Here is a 16,961-nt window from a genome sequence, read left to right as displayed (position 1 = left end):
GGGGGGGCGGCGGGGGCAGCCCAGGAATTAGCGGGACTACGCGCACGTGGGGGGCTTTCCGGAGAGCTGTCTCCAGCCCCCTCCTCGGCGATGTCTGGCCCGTGGGAGTTGGGAGTGGGGAATGGAGGTGGCAGCCGAAGCGCGCGGATGGGCTTTCGCCTAGCCTCCGCGGCTGGGTCCGAGAGCGTGCCCTGGGCGAAGCACGGGCTGGGCAACGGGCCGGGGCAGAGTCAGGGCAAGCATGTCTGGAAAGCTCCGGCCAGCCACGGCCGCCCCGCCTGCCTTCCACTGACTGCTCTCGCCTTCTGCAATCCTGTCAGGCGCGGTGGCCAAGTGGTAAGGCGTCGGTCTCGTAAACCGAAGATCGCGGGTTCGAACCCCGTCCGTGCCTGCGGCGTGGGGGGCCCTGGCCCGGTTCGCTTCGGCTCCCGGCCCTCCTAGCCAGGGCCTATTTTTGGCTATTTTGGACATTTGCTCTCCTGGGGTTCCCTGACCTCTCCCCCCCCCACCCTCTGCCCCTTAGTGTGTTGGCATTCGTTCCGCACTCTCAACTTAGGCTAAGGCCGCGCCCAGGGTCGGGGCGTGGGGAGGAGCTTGAGAAGGATGAGGGTTCGTCACCTTTTAGGAGGGACTCACCCCAAGAGTTGGCTAAAAAGGGGCGGTGAGAGTTACGTCCCAAGGTGTCCCTCTTTCCCCAAGCCTGGACGCTGCAACTGCCGCTGAGACTGCCAGGGCAGAACCCCTTGCGGGCACCGTAGGGACAGGCGGGTGCAACGGGGTGTCTCTAGCCACTCGGAGGCCCCGGCAGAGCTTCTCGGAATCCCCCACCCCTCTGGCAGCCACCCACCTGTGCCCAGCTGCGGCGCGGCCCTCTGGAGGCTTGTTGCGCTCCTGACCCGCCACGAGGTGGCGTGGACAAGCGGGACTCCATTACTGGGAGTGCGATTCCCCGGGGGCGTTCAATTTCTTTTTCTATCTCTATCAGTTTACTTTTGAAACTCATTTCCATAAATGTCTTTTGTTTTCCCATCGCCCACCAGTCTCTCTGTATCTCTCCTCCCCACCCCTCCCAGAGAGCCAATGAAAAAAGTTCAGCAAACTATGCGGTCAGGTAACAAAGTCTGGTGATGCTGGACCCACCGCCTAACCGCCGCCCCACCTTCCGCTAACGGGGCGGAAGGCTTCTGTGGGGCTGTTCGCGTCGCTTTGTTATCTTTTCCAATTCCTAAGCAACATCTCTACTAAGTCTGAATTCTGTGGAGTGCTCTGCACCCCCACCCCCACCCCACCCCCGACCGCCACCTAGCAAAGACTAAGGAAGGGAGGGGTCTTAGGGGGTGGGGGGAGGAGCAGAATTCCATAGCCTTTAGTTTCCTATCGCGTTATTGTTACTCATTCCATGTCCATTGTTCCAGTCGTTGTACAGATTGTCTTCCTGTTTTCTGTAATAATTATGGGTCCCACATATGGAGAAAGCTTGAAGTCTTTCAAGGCGTTGTATCCATAATGCCATTTGAAACTTTCGTCAGCTCTATGAAATAAATGCTGTTATCCCCATTTTACAGATGAGAAAAATGAGGCCTCACAGAGGATGAAGGCTTGGTCTAAGATCACTCAGCTAGGAACCTTAGGAGGCAAGATAAAAAACCTCGGCTTTCCTGACCCCAAGCCCAGTCCTCCAGGGTTGCACCGGAGTGTTGGGGGGTATATTCAATCTGAGCCTAAGCTTGCTTGGCACAGGCTCACGATCCAGAGAGACCCTCCAGAAATATGCTTGAATAAAAAAACAATTTGGGTTGTTGGCCCCAGGCAGGGCCTTTTAAAAAACAAACAAAGCAACCCTAATGGGTTGTTCTTTTGGAAACGAAGGATGCAGCGTCCTTGGGTTCTAGGTTCAGGTTTGAAAGTATAAACCAGAGGTGCTTTTACCATGAGGGACATTTACCCTACCTGGGATGGCTAGAGCTGGGATTCCAACCTTTTCCAGTTTGAGAAAGGAGATTAGGGAAAACAGTTTCCGACACCACACACACATCTACAGCTCTATGGTGGTGTTCCTCTTTAGGTCTCAGTTTTATCTCCTCCCCTACCCCCCCCCCCCCATCTAGATGCCAAGTTTTAATCCTCTCTTTGGAGAGAAAAGTTACATAGTTAGGGTATCCAAACTCACACGGCCTTAAGGTATCAGAGGGAACTTGGACAACTTCCTCCTAGTGTATACTTGTCCAATACATATTGGCCAGACCTATTCAGGCCATCCCAGTCCCCTTAAGTCAGTGACATGATCTCCAAGCAGTTTGTTGATCTTTATCTGTGGATCTTCATGCTCCTTTGCCTTATTGTAGAGGGCCTCACTAACAGTCTTCTCCATCACAGGAGCTTCATCCAGAGCCTGCAGGCCATATGACAGGTCTTCTACCTCTGACTTAGGATATTTTCCAGAACAGGATGTCCTCTCCTTTTGATTAGGCCCTGAAGAATTTTCTCTGTATGCTGTCTTCTTTTTAGACTGCTCTCGGAAGAACTTTAAGAAGGGTTTCGGGGCCATATCACGATGGCTAAAGTAATAAACCATGGAGAAACAGAGGTAGAACTCCAGGGAACTCCATATTTATTGTCTTATTGGTAGAAAACTCATAGTCCAGATAGAAATTCTGGGACAAAAATGGGGACAATAACAATTGTACTACTTAGCTCACAGGGTTGTTAAACAACAACAGTAAGTTTTAAAGTGCCAGATAACTGCTGTTATTGCTGATATATATAATAAATATAATACTCTTACTCTCATCTTTTTCTATGGGTTCAGATTGAAGTGGTCTTGGGATGTTTCATTATTTTTGTAATATCTGTTTTGTTGGGGTTTTTTTAACCCTTACCTTCCGTCTTAGAATCAATACTGGGTATTGGTTCTAAAGCAGAAGAGTTATAAATGCTAGGCAACAGGGGTTAAGTGACTTGCCCAGGATCCCACAGCTAGGACGTGTCTGAGGTCAGGTTTGTTTTTTTTTTAAACCCCTACCTTCCATCTTAGAATCAATACTGGGTGTTGCTTCCAAGACGGAAGCATGGTAAGGGCTAGGCAATGGGGGGTTAAGTGTCTAGGGGCACACAGTTGGGAAGTGTCTGAGGTCACTTTTGAACCCAGGACCTCCGGTCTCTGGGCCTGGCTCTCAATCCACTGAGCCACCCAGCTGCCCCCTGTAATATCTGTTGACTGAGAAAAAAATTTCTTATGAAAGTTACAGGCAATTCAGTAATGCTTGAAGGGAATTTGTCTTTTCTTATTCTCAATAACTACCGCCTCCCTTTGAAAAAATTATAATACCAGACAATGTTTGTATTTAGTCCATAGAAAATATGTTTGCTTATGTAAGAATTGAAATATGGATTTCCCCAATCCCCTTGGGCCCTTTTCACATTAACCTCCAGGATGGGAATCTCTTTTCCAAAAGGGAAAAAACCAAACTAAGGAAAATGGGTACTGTTGAAAGAAAAACTAAAGTCAAGTAAAAAAAACATTTATGTCTATGCTGAATATACAAAGAAAGGTTTTTAAAAAAAAAAAAACTCTCTACCTTCAAGGAGCTCCCAGTCTAATGGGGGAGCAGGGGGGGACCTCACCTGTAGCCAGCATATCACTATTTCTTCTCAAACTGGGAATTCTTCATAGCCCCAAATTTAATTTAAATCCTTCATTTTATAGATGAGCATAGGGAGCATCAGAGAAATTAAGTGATTTGCCCAAGATCACATAGTCTTTCCAGTTTTGAAATAAGTGGGATGTTGTTCTTAGGTAACCTTAGGTTTGCAGATTGAGAGCCTGAACCTTTGCTTTCTGAGACATTGAGTTGAAAAAAGAGAAGCTTTAAGGGGAGATGTGATGTCTGTGTTCAGATATTTGAACAAAGTTTCTCATGTGGATGACAAATGGAAGCAGAGAGGAGGAAATTGTCGAGACAGAGTTCAGTTCTATAAAAAGAAGAACTTCCTAACCCTCCATTTTTCTTCCATGTTCTCCTATTTCCATTCACAAAATCCATACCCTAGTTTTTATTGTTATTACAGTTGGGTCTGACTCTTTGTGAGCCATTTGGGGTTTTCTTGGCATAGATACCAGAGCGGTTTGCTATTTCTTTCTCCAGCCCATTTTACAGATGAGGAAATTGAGGCAAATGGGGTTAAGTGACTTCACAGGATCAGACAGAACTCAGATCTTTCTAAGTAACTCTATCCACTGAGCCATCCAGCTGCCTCATTTTATATATACTTTGTGATTATTTATCTTGTGTATATTATGTACACTTCTACCCCCAGGAGAACACAAGCTCTTTGAGGAGGGCAAAGAGATCATCTTTGTATCCTAGAACAATATCTTGTACACAGAAGGCACTCAGTAAATGTTTGATGCATTGATATAATTATGAAACTCCATCTCAGCACACCAGGGAGCATAATTAGGTCCCTTCCACCTCAGAGGTCCTAAGAGGCTAATAAAAATCTCAAAACTGCCAGATTAACAACAACAACAACAACAAAAACAAAGTAAAGTGAGCAGAACAGAAGAACAGTGTATACAACTGGAAATGGATGGGGGCATCTGGTTGACTCAGTGGATTGAGAAATCATATTGTACCATGGTCAACTATGAAGGACTAAAGCATTATCAGCAGAACAAGGTCCCACGATAACCTCAAAGGACTCATGATAAAATTGCTACCCACAGCTGTTGGAATCTGATTGCAAATCTAAGCACGCCATCTTCTACTTCTTTCCTTCATGTGTTTTTTATTTTATGTATGATATGTGTCTTTTGTCATGGCATGGGGATTATGGAAACAAGTTCGTATAAAAGCCCTGGCATAATCTATATCAGACTATTGGGTACCTTGAGGAGAGGAAGAGAGGGAGAACATTTCAATCACAAAACGTCAGAAAACAATGGCCAAAGATTGTTTCTGTGAGTAATTTTAAAAAAAATAAAAGAAAGTTTCAAAAAATGTTTACTCTGTGCCAGGAATTGGGCTGGGTGTTGGGGAATCCAGTGATGTGGTTCCTGTCCTCAAGTAGCTTGCTTTCTCTTGTAAGAATACAGCTTCACAGATAAATAGATACAGGATATATACAAATAAACACAATGTAGTGAGAAGCACCCATAACTGGGGGTATCAGAGAAAGCCTCTTGAAGGAGCTGTTATTTGAGCTGATCCTGGAAGGGGTCTTGGGATCCTAGGAGGCAAAAATGCAGAAGGAGAGATTACAGGAATGGAGGAGAGCTTGCACAAAGACATAAAAACAGGAAACAGATGGGGGCAGGTGGGTGGCTCAGTGGATTGAGAGCCAGGCCTACAGATGGGAGATCCTAGGTTCAAATCTGGCCTCAGACACTTCCCAGCTGTGTGACCCTGGGCCAGTCACTTAACTCCCATTTGCCTAGCCCTAACCACTCTTCTGCCCTGGAACCAATACATAGCATTGATACCAAGACTATAACATCTGTCCCCTTCTCTTCACTCTGATGGCCAGCATCCCAGTTCACATGTGTCCTCTTTTTAAAAAAATAAAATTGATAGCTTTTTTTTTTTATATCACTAGACTTTCCCCAGGATCCTTCCATTACCCTTCCCAGAAAATTAAGCCATATAACATCTTCACATTTTTCTTCTTGATGCCATATTTTTTTTTTTTTTGTAATTTACAGCATTCACTTTGATGGTTTTGTGGTTGGTCTTTCCATTTACATCATTGTAATCATTGTGTATATTGTTTTCCTGGCTCAGTTTGCTTCATTCTGCATTAGATTGTGTAAATCTTTCCATGTATGCTATATTTTAATATTATCATGTGCATCATTTTAAATAGCACATTAATATTCCACTACATTCATGTACCATAATTTGTTTATCCATTTCCCAATAAATGGACCTTGGCTTTGTTTCCAATTCTTTGCTAACACAGAATACTGCTTTGAATATTTTGGTATATATGAGGACTTTTTTCAAATCTTTACCTTCTGTTTTAGGACTATATTAATTCTAAGGCAGAAGAGCAGCAAAGAAAGGCTAGGCAGTGGGGGTTAAGTGACTTACCCAGGATCACACAACTAGGAATTGTCTGTTCCCATCTCCAGACTTGGCTTTCCATCCACTGAGCCACCTAGGCTATCCCCTGGGGTGTTTTTTTCTTATCAATGGCCTCCTTGGGATATAAACCTCTTAGTAGAATCTTTGAGTTAAAGGGGATAGACATTTTAGTAACTTTTTTGCTTTCCTAAATGGTTGTATTAATCCACCACCAATGTACCTATCTTCCCACAGCCCTTCCAACATTAACTAGTACTACAATATCAGCTTTGACAATTTATTGGGTATGAATAATAGTCTTCTTTTGAGGTGGAGCAAGGATCTAAGTTTATTGATTATATCAGGTTTATTGGTTAGCTCAGCATCATAATCATAATGATATAGGTCTCCAGGGCTCTCTTGAAATCAGGGATGGCTGGGATTTTGTCAGGCAGTCTGATAAACAGATTTTTAGGAGCTCATTATTCAACCCTTCCTTTGACCATCCCAAGATGTCTTTAACTGGTGATAGCTAATTAAGAGGTGGTTCATTGGGGGCAGCTGGGTAGCTCAGTGGATTGAGAGCCAGGCCTAGAGATGGGAAGTCCTAGGTTCAAATCTAACCTCAGACACTTCCCAGCTGTGTGACCCTGGGCAAGTCACCTGACCCCCATTGCCTACCCTTACCACTCTTCCGCCTAGGAAGCCAATACACAGTATTAATTCTAAGACGGAAGGTAAGGGCTTAAAAAAAAAAAAAAGAGTGGTTCATCAACCTATTCTCCTCTTTCCATCTCCATAAGTAGAGAGGACATGTAAGCCAGAAAAGGACCCTTGGGATATTGGAATAAAAGCTATTCCTTGGGATTCCTAAAGACAAAGAAAATGCAAAAAAGCAGCACACCCAATGGCACCTCTGCCCCAGATCCCAGACACTGGAATCCACAGTAATTCTCCCTAATATATAGGAATTGGATAATAATCTTCAAATTGCTTCCAGTCTTTTCCCTCTCTAGACCAATCTCCAACAGGTGCTGAATCGATACTCCTTAAATCCTGCACTGGCCATATTTTCTCCCTAATAACTCAGAAAGCTGAGTCACCTCTCCCAGTACTTTGGCCCATTCAAACTCTTCTTCATGCCTGGAATGCTCTCTCTCCTCACCTCCACCTGGTAGAACCCCTCACTTCCTTCGAAACTCATGTCAAATGCCCTCTGCTACAGTTAGATGATCTGGGAGTGTGGCACATCTTCCCCACTTCCTCAGCCCAAGAAATGACTTGGTGGCTCCTTTGGTATTTGCTGAACGAGCTCTTTCCCTTGAGTAGAATGTAAATTCCTTCAGAGCAGGGTCGGTTTCCCTTTCTTTCATCTTTGTACCTCTATCCCCCAGCACGCAGCAGGCCCTTAATAAATGCTTGTTCAACGAATGAATCAACTACAGAAAGGGAAGACTTCTATTGTATGTGTACACATGTGTATGTGTTTATATCTATCTCTCTACACACACATATATATACACTGCTGTATGCAGGAAAAGGAAAGTGTTTGTTTTTAAGCTCTTACCTTTCTTCTTGGGATCAGTACTGTGGATTGGTTCCTAGACAGAAGAGTGATAAGGGTTAGGCAATGGGGGTTAAATGACTTGCCCAGAGTCACACAGCTGGGAAGTGTCTGAGGCTAGATTTGAACCCAGGACCTCCTACCTCTGCCTCCCAATTCACTTTTAATATTTTATTTGATCCTAATGAAAATTTTTTGTGTCCAATTTCTGCCCACTCTAACACATCCTCCAAGTAGTTGGTCAGAGTGATACCGTGTCACTTATCTGCTCAAGAAACTACTGCGGCTTCCTTTTGCCAGTAGCATCAAATACAGACTCCTCTGTTTGGTATTTTAAAGTCTTCACAATGTGGCTTGGGCTTCCTGAAATGAGGGTAGACAGGCCAATGAGGGCCAGTCCTTGGAGTATTAGTAGGTGTTTTTTGTTTGATTTTAATCCAAGCAACCACAGAGACTTGGGGGAAGCTGGATCCCTGCCATGATGACTATGAGGATTTTTAATGTATAGTGACATAAATTGGCTGCAGAGCTAGAAAAACTAGAAACTCAGGTCTCTGAGCTGGAACCGAGTGGGCTTACAAGAAGGGCAACCCACCCTTTCTTCATTCTCCTTTCCTGTGCAGGAGGCAAGAATGCTTGTAGTTAGCTCCTTAGAGCCAGGTAGGGAAAGGGCTTCTCTGTCTCCTCTGGTTACTAGCTGCTCCTCTTTCTTTTCCTCTTTTTTAAACCTTTACCTTCCATTTTAGGATCAATGCTAAGTATTGGTTTCAAAGTATTAGAGCAATAAGGGTTAGGCAATTGGGGTTAAGTGACTTGTTCAGGGTCATACACAGCTAGGAAGTGTCTGAGCATATATTTGAACCCAGGAACTCCCGTCTCCAGGCCTGGTTCTCTATCCATTGAGCCACCTAGCTATCCCCAATAAATACCTTTTCTAAAAAGTAATTAAAGAAACAGCTAGTTAGTACAGTGATCAGAGAGCTGGGTCTGGAGTTGGCAGGAATCATCTTTAACTCAAATCTGACCTTAGACGCTTCCCAGCTATGTGACTCTGGGCAAGTCTTAACCCTGTTTACCTAGTCCTTGCCTCAGTTTTGTCTTAAAAATGATACTAAGAAGGTAAGAGTTAAAAAAAATAGCTAATGAAGTTTGGTTGTATAATTGTTAATAGGAAAGCACACCGATAGGGGCTCATAAGCAACTGAATCAGAAGCATATAACTTCTATGAATTAACCTTAGAACCCGGAGAAGAGCAGCAGTAGCCTCTCTGGGACCAAAACTGCCTGTAGAAGCCCCGGGTGAGGTGGGGGAAAAGATGAGAACAGCCCTCGGGTAGCTGCTATGGACTATCTTTTCAATCCTGTTGTGTATCTCTTCTTTTCCTCCACTCTGAGTTCTGGGGAAATTGGCTTACTTACTATCCCCAGCATAAAATATTCCATTTTCCTTCTCTATGCATCTGCCCAGACTGTCTCCTTCCTACACCTTGTATGTCCCCTCCTTGTCTCTATCTCCTGAAATCTCCAACTCCCTTCAAAACTTAATTCAAGAGCCATATCCCTCAAGAAGTCTTTCCTGACCCCTCAAGTTATTCATTACCGTTACTCCAAACTCGAAAGACTTTGTGTCAGAGGCTGGGGTTATAAAAAATGAGAGAAAAGGGCACAGATGAAAAAATTGTAACTGTGTTTGCTTTCAAACAGCTTCCATTCCGCGGAGGAGAAATAATGTGTACATCTGCAGTTTTTGTATTTTCTAATGGCAGCTCTGAAGGTCTGGGGTTCAAACCCCACATCTGACACAGGGTGAAGGATTCCAGGCAGGTCACTGAAACTCTCAGTGTCTCAGGATGCTTTCTGCCTGGTTTTTTATCCAAGTAACCACATGGAGACTTTGGGGGAAGCTGGTTTCCAGTAATGATGACTCAGGGGTTACTTTATGACTGTAAGTTGCAGTTGTTGTAAGTTGTTGATTGGTGGAGGTATCTGCAGCTTTTAGTGTATCTTTTATCCCTTATCTGGTTAAGAATACATTTCCTATTCATAGCTGTGAGATGTATTTGATCTGTTTCTCTTTGAAATTTTTAAATAGATTGATCATTCATGTTTAAGTTGATTGTCCATTAAACAGTACGGAGATATATGACATAAAGTGTTGGTCTAACCCAGTGATTCCCAGAGTGGGCGCCACTGCCCCCTGGTGGGTGCTGCAGCGATCCAAGGAAGCGGTGATGGCCACAGGTGCATTTGGGGGCAGTGAATAACTGTAAGGGGACAGTGATAGTATGTGACAGGAGGCGCTAAGTAATATTTTTTTTCTGGAAAGGGGGTGGTAGGCCAAAAAAGTTTGGGAACCACTGGGCTAGCCCTAATTTCTGCCAGACTGATTTCCAGTTTTCCTAACAGACTTTTTAAAAAATCAAATAAGGAGTTTTTTCCTAGATAATTTATGTTTTCCAGTTTAATAAATACTGAATTATTAGGTTCCTTTTTTTTCTTGATTCTTCCTTATCGATTCCTTTATTTGTCTCCGTTTTTCAACCAGGACTATATATGGTTGTTGTTTTCTAATCCTTAATTTCCATCTTAGAATCAATACTAAGTATTAGTTTCAAGGCAGAAGAGTGGCAAGGACTAGGTAATTGGGATTAAGTGACTTGCTCAGGGTCAAATAGCTAGAATTTCTTACTAGCAATTTTTTCTTTTTTCTCTCCCTTTTTCTCTCCCTTGCTTTCCATCTTAAAAACAATACTGTATTGGTTCAAAGGCAGAAGGGCAGTAATGGTTGGGCAATGAGGGTTAAATGACTTGCCCAGGGTCACCCAGCCAGGAAGTGTCTGAGGCCAGATTTGAACTCACTTTCAAAGATTCTAAGGATTGACTGCCCTCCAGTCAATCCCTGACCAAGAATTTGGTACTTTGTCAAAATGAGTTGTCCCAACTCACAAAAGACTTGTATACATATGGTTACAAATTGTTTCTTAAGGAAAACAACAATGTAAATAGCTAGAGCAGTGATTCCCAAAGTGGGCACTACCATCCCCTGGTGGGTGCTGCAGCAATCCAGGGAGGTGGTGATGGCCACAGGTGCATTTATCTTTCCTTTAAATTGCTATTAAAATTTTAAAAAATTAATTACCAGGGGGCTAAGTATTATTTTTTTTCTGGAAAGGAGGCGGTAGGCCAAAAAAAGTTTGGGAACCACTGACTAGAGGAATAGTCAGTGCTCATGGCTAGACTGTGCCAATATGATAAAAAATCACAATACTTCCAAAGTTACTTTACACTTTTAATGCCTTGCCAATCAAATGACCAAGCAAACAGTTTATAGAACTTAATAAAATACTAATGAAATTCATTTGGAAAAAAGAAAAGATCTAGAATATCAAGGGATATCTTGAAAAGAAATAAGGATGAAGGGAGAATAGCACTTGCAGACCTAACATTATATTATAAGGCAGCAGCTATCAAAACTTTATAGTAGAGGCAGCTAAGAGGATTGAGAGCAAAGTCTAGAGACAAAAGGTCCTGGGTTCAAATTTGACTTCAGATACTTCCTTTTTTAAAATTTCATAACAAATTTCCACATAAATTTTCCAGTCATATAATTCGTATTGTCTCCCTCCCTTCTTCCCTCTCCCCCCTCCCTTTCCCAGAGTTGACAGGCAGTTCAATCTGAGTTATACAAGTATCAAATCTGACCTCAGACACTTCTGAGCTGTGTGATCCTGGGCAAGTCACTTAAACTCTACTACCTAACCCAGGGTTCGGCAACGTATGGTTCTCGAGCCATATCTGGCTCTTTTAAGGGCCAGATATGGCTCTTTCTGCAGGAACCATAAAGTCAATTTTTTTTCAGGCTCTGTTACAGGAGCCGCACTGTGAGCACTGTATGGCTCTCACGAAATTACATTTTAAAAAATGTGGCATTTATGGCTCTCCCAGCCAAAAAGGTTGCTGACCCCTGATAGACCTTACTACTCCTCTTCCTTGGAACCAATGCACAGTGTCGATTCTAAGATGGAAGGTAAGATTTAAGAAGAAAAAAAAAAAGGGGAGTCATTGGCTAAATGTAGACCAGCCTTTCACTGTGTGTTAGTTAAAATCACCTGGGGTTCTATTTGGAAGGACTGAACCTCAATATAGTGTTTGACAAACTTCTGTGGACCTGTGGGGGTCCTTAAAACTACATTTCCTGTGGTCCAACAGGTTTCATGGGTTTCCTGTTTTGGATGACGTATTAAAGGTGAGGGACTGTTTTAAGTAGGGGGGAGTGACTTGGAACTTCCTCTTTAGTTACCTGAGCTCGAGGAGAGAGGAAGGTAAATGGCTGAGGTGAGGTTGGAATAGGTTTTTCTTACAGGCGCATGGTCAGTTTATCTCTATCAGCAAGGCTTTTATTAAAATACTATTCTCCCTTTTGATCTCGGCCCTCATCATTTTTAATCATAACAGTTTGGCGAACCAGAAGGTCGAAATTCGAACTCTCAATCTTCCAGATAGCCTAACAATTTTTTAAAATTTCTTTTGCCAATTGATTTCATGCACCCCCGTGACTCACTTAGCCATGCATCCTTGGCTGACTTTTTCAGGGGTGTGTGTGTTAAGTTTTTATAATCATAATGTCTGAACTATAATCTATATTGCAAGTCAATTTTTACTCCTTTCGAAGTAAACTCAGGGGGGTAATGTTAATTCTCAGAAGGAAATGTATGTTTTATAATCTATAATGTAAAGTTTAAATTCTTTGAAAGTAATTTCAGGATAAGGATTTTGCCATCTCCCTAGAATCCAGACGACGAACCTGTTTGGTGGAGGTACCAAAAGATGCCTGAAGAGCCTTCACTGGATCATGAATATCCAATTTGAACTTTGGGGCACAGTTGATCTGAACTATGGGGTTGGATGCATTTGTTTTGAATGGACAGTTTATGCCAGAAAGGAGGACTGCCCCCTTAATGGTTTTTTGTCAATGTACCGAACATTGGTTTTGTTCTTTCTCCCTTTTATCTCTAAATTATTGTAAACTCTAATTTGATTATATTTTCCTGATCCATTGGGGAGATTTATCTCCTAAAGGATCACAGGGGGGTAATGTGTTAGTTAAAATCACCTGGGGTTCTATTTGGAAGGATTGAACCTCAATAGAGTGTTTGACAAACTTCTGTGGACCTGTGGGGGTCCTTAAAACTACATTTCCCGTGGTCCAATGGGTTTCATGGGTTTTGGATGAGAGGAATATAAATTTAAGAAAGAAACATTATTGGGGTTTCAGCCATAACAGAAACTCACCAGAAGAATCTTATTCCTGTCTTCATTACCAACTGAAGCAGAAGCAGTTAGAGGGGGAGGGGTTTGAGAATCAGGAGTGTTTTACTCCCTCCTTTCCTCACTGTAGCCTGTCAATCTCTGGCTCTTGACTTAAGCTCTATTTGGCCCTGAAAGCATTTATCTGCTTCTCCAAAACTATCTGTTATTATAATCATAACAGTATTAAAGGTGAGGGACTGTTTTAAGTAGGGGGGAGTGACTTGGAACTTCCTCTTTAGTTACCTGAGCTCGAGGAGAGAGGAAGGTAAATGGCTGAGGTGAGGTTGGAATAGGTTTTTCTTACAGGCGCGTGGTCAGTTTATCTCTATCAGCATGGCTTTTATTAAAATACTATTCTCCCTTTTGATCTTGGCCCTCATCATTTTTAATCATAACAACTGGATGCAGTAATCTCTCCACTAGACAGATGGCAGGTTTTAGGGGTGAATGTCAGTTACCTGATTTCTAGGAATAAGTTAATTAAATTGAGGGTCTTGACAGGCAAGTGAGAAAAAACACCTCATTGGAATGAGCCACTGAGAAAGTCAGAGACATAGAAACAAAGAAAATATATAGAAAATAAACAAAGATACACTTGGAACTCCAGTGATATTAGACTTAGATTAGAACACTGAGCCACCAATGGGAGGAACAGGATTAACAATAGACCCATAGGGATTTATGAGAAAGAACACTACCCACATCCAGAGAAAGAACTGTGGGAGTAGAAACACAAAAGAAAAACATTTGCCTGATCACATGGGTCAATGGGGATATGATTGGGGATATTGACTCTAAACAATCACTCTAGTGCAAACATTAATAATATGGAAATAGGTCTTGATCAATGATACATGTAAAATCCAGTTAAATTGCTCATTGGCTATGGGAGGAGGGGAGGGAAATAACATGAATCATGTAACCATGGAAAAATATTCTTAACTAATTAATTAATTAAAAAAAACAATTGACCCATCAGGGAGTTTGGCTAACACAGAGAACTAGGAGATGCTAGGGAGATGGAAGGGCTGATGTCTAAACTAGGGAGAAAATAGACAGTGGAGAGACTAAGATTCCTGAGATGAGGAAGTGGAGGGAACTGTAGTAGTTATATGGAGAGGCAGGTCCTGTAAAATCAGGATAACAATATTTGCATGACCTGCCATTGAGGAAATTGCTAGTGAAATGGGAAGAGTTGTTATTATTTCCTTTATATTCTTTATAAGCTCCTCTGCCTTCTTTTAATTGATTTTTTTCAATGAACCAACATCAACTTTTCTCTTCCCCTCACCTGCCCCCAATTAAAAACAAAACAAGACACCCTTGGGACAAATATGTATAGTTGAGCAAAACAAATTCCCACATTGGCCTTGTCCAAAAAAGTACCTTGATTCTTTTAAATCTAAAGTTTATTGATAGTAGGGTACAATGGAAGGAGTTCTGGTTTTTGGAGTCCAATGAGATGATTATAAATGATGCAGAGGCAGCTAGTTGGCTAGAGCCAGACCTGGAGACAGGAGGCCCTGGGTTCAAATCTAGTCTCAGACACTTACTAGTTGTGTGATCCTGAGCAAGTCACTTAACACCTAGCCTTTGCTGCTCTTCTGCTTTAGAACTGATAGTAAGGCAGAAGGTAGGGACATTGAGGGGCTTGGTGGACAGGGAGTCCGACTCAGAGAAGGGAGGTCCTGGGTTCAAATTAGACCTCAGACACTTCTTAGCTGTGTGACCCTGGGCAAATCACTTAACTCCAATTGTCTAGGTCTTAACACTCTTCTGCCTTTGAACTGATACTTAATATTGATTCTAAGGTCAGAGGTAAGAGTTTAAAAAAAAAAAAAGGATGCATCTGAAGATTAGTAGTGTAGGGTGTGTTGAAACCAAGGAAATTATTAGAGAATACTAGAGGATGGGAGTTGTCTCTCCTCTCCTCCTCAGGGAATTAGGAGACTAAGAGGACAGTTCTTCTAGGACTAGAGGAGGCTAGAGATGATGGAGGAGAAAGGGTCAGGATCCAGGATTCCTGGAGCCTGAGAGCTTTTTCTTCCCGGAAGAGGTAGACCTTAACCACTAAAGATAGATGAAGCAGAATTAGCTTCCCTCTTTGAGTTTCCCTGTTCTCTGAAAAAGGAGGAGCTCAGACAGGACTCCGGCTAAGACCCTTCCAGCCCTGACATTCTATGACCCTCTGCAACTCTGCCTTACTCATACTACTTTGGGAAATCCAAATCAGGTGCTCTTGCTTCAGAACCACAATGCCTGATCCCCCGGTGGGTAACTGGCAGGCCACAGGAGGCCAGTGACATGTGTGCTCATTTATCTCTTGTGAATCGCTCTATCCTTTGCTACTTCCAAAGCCCCTAAAGTTTCTTTCTTTCTTTTTCTTTCTTTTCTTTTCTTTTTTTTTTTGTAGCTGTGATTACATTGAAGGGATTAGGCATCCTTCCCCCTCTCCCCCATCTCCCGACAATGGGATTTCTTTGATGTGGTTGGAGGATAGCAGAGAGATTTTTTTACTCCAGGGAACCAAATCTTAATCTTCCTAATTCTTTCAGGATCAGAGTTGGGTTAAGCCCATTACATCCCAGCTCTTTCATCCCCCCAGGATATCAGATCCCCAGCACTGTCAGGTCTCAGAGTTACCAAGAGTCTGTCAGATATGAAGAAAGAACAAAAGGCGAGGATTCCCTGAACTCCGGGGAACCTCCAAAGAGATGCAATATCACAAATAATCTTGGGGAATTTCCCCCTTTCTTATCCCTCTTGCTCTCTGGTTCTTTGTTCCTTTTTCTTTCCTTCTTTTCTCTTTTCTTTCTACCTCCCTTTCCCTTCCTCCCTTCCATCATAAATTAATGTCTGGAAGAGACCTAAGAAGACAATCGAGTCCAACACCCTCAATTTTACAGATATTAGAAAACTCAGGAAAGGTTAATTGATTTGCTCAGGCTCACAAAGCTAAGTATCCGACGCAGAATTTGAAACTCAGGTTTCCCAATGACAAGTTTAGCGCCCTAGTCCTCTCCCTCGTTCTCTCCCTGAATCCGCCTCTCTCATTTTAGGGTTCAGAAAAATGAAAATGAAAGTAGAATATGGGCAGCCGCTCCGGACCAGGCTTGATACATGGTGTTTCTTGCTCGCATTTTCCCAATTCCAAGAATATACTTCAGGCTGTCGCTGGGCTCCACTTGTCGCCGTTCTCTGCCCCAGCCCCGGGCTCCGGCATCGGGAACGACTGATTCCTCACATGTCTCCCAGGAAGGGTGGGAAGGGTGCAATGGAAGGCGGAGGGATGGACGGAAGAAAGGGAAACGAATGGAGAGCTAATGTATGAAACCTCCTCATCCTCAGACTTTGGCGGGACAGGGAGTCGGCCTGTCGGTGGGAAGGAGCTCCAGACCCAGGACTAGGAGGGAAGGGCAGCCCGAGCCGGGGAGAAGAGAGAGGGAGCGCCGTCCTCCAGCAGGGGGCCCCCTGAGCCTGTCCCTTGGTCTAGGGCAGCCAAAGGAGAAGGGGATAGATCCGGAGAGGGAAGAGATTCTGACCGTTCAGCGACGGGGAGTGGGGAAAGGACTGCAAGCCAGGGGGGCAGGAGAGGACGACTTCGAAGCATTAAAACTCTGCCGCTCTCGGTCCGGGTGGAAATCCTTCGAGGCGAATTCTAGCAGCCCGGGAGGAGAAGGGAGGAGAGGCAGAGTGGAGAGGTGTGGAGGGCAGGGCAGGATAGCTCTTTTTCCAGACGCTCGCAGCCCCACAGCTCAACCCTGGGGTGCGAGGCTAGAAGCGCTGGGGGGATGCGGTGCGGGCCAAGGGCTAGGAGGGAAGTTGGCGGGAGAGGTGTGGGTGGGCCGGGTCAAGGGGCAGGAGCAGGGGCAGCGGCAGGGGCAGGAGGGGGTGTGGACAGGGGCGGAGTGGCTGGGAGGAGGAGGAGGAGGAGGAGGAGAAGGAAGAGGAGGAGGGCGGAGCTCCCGGAGCAGAGGCGAGAGACGCTGGGGAGGAGGCGCGGGCTGGCGGGCCGGCCAGCGTTG

At 43.9% G+C, this 16,961-nt stretch overlaps 1 pseudogene; it reads right to left on the bottom strand.

The window, feature by feature from the left end:
- Positions 1 to 2,184: 2,184 nt before the first annotated feature.
- LOC123246788 overlaps positions 2,185 to 16,961 on the bottom strand; it is a 26,292-nt pseudogene continuing 11,515 nt past the window's right edge.

Source organism: Gracilinanus agilis, chromosome 4, assembly GCF_016433145.1.
Source record: "Gracilinanus agilis isolate LMUSP501 chromosome 4, AgileGrace, whole genome shotgun sequence".
NCBI lineage: Eukaryota > Metazoa > Chordata > Mammalia > Didelphimorphia > Didelphidae > Gracilinanus > Gracilinanus agilis.
The sequence above is the reverse complement of the archived record's forward strand: the minus strand, read 5'-3'. Positions and strand labels throughout refer to the sequence as shown.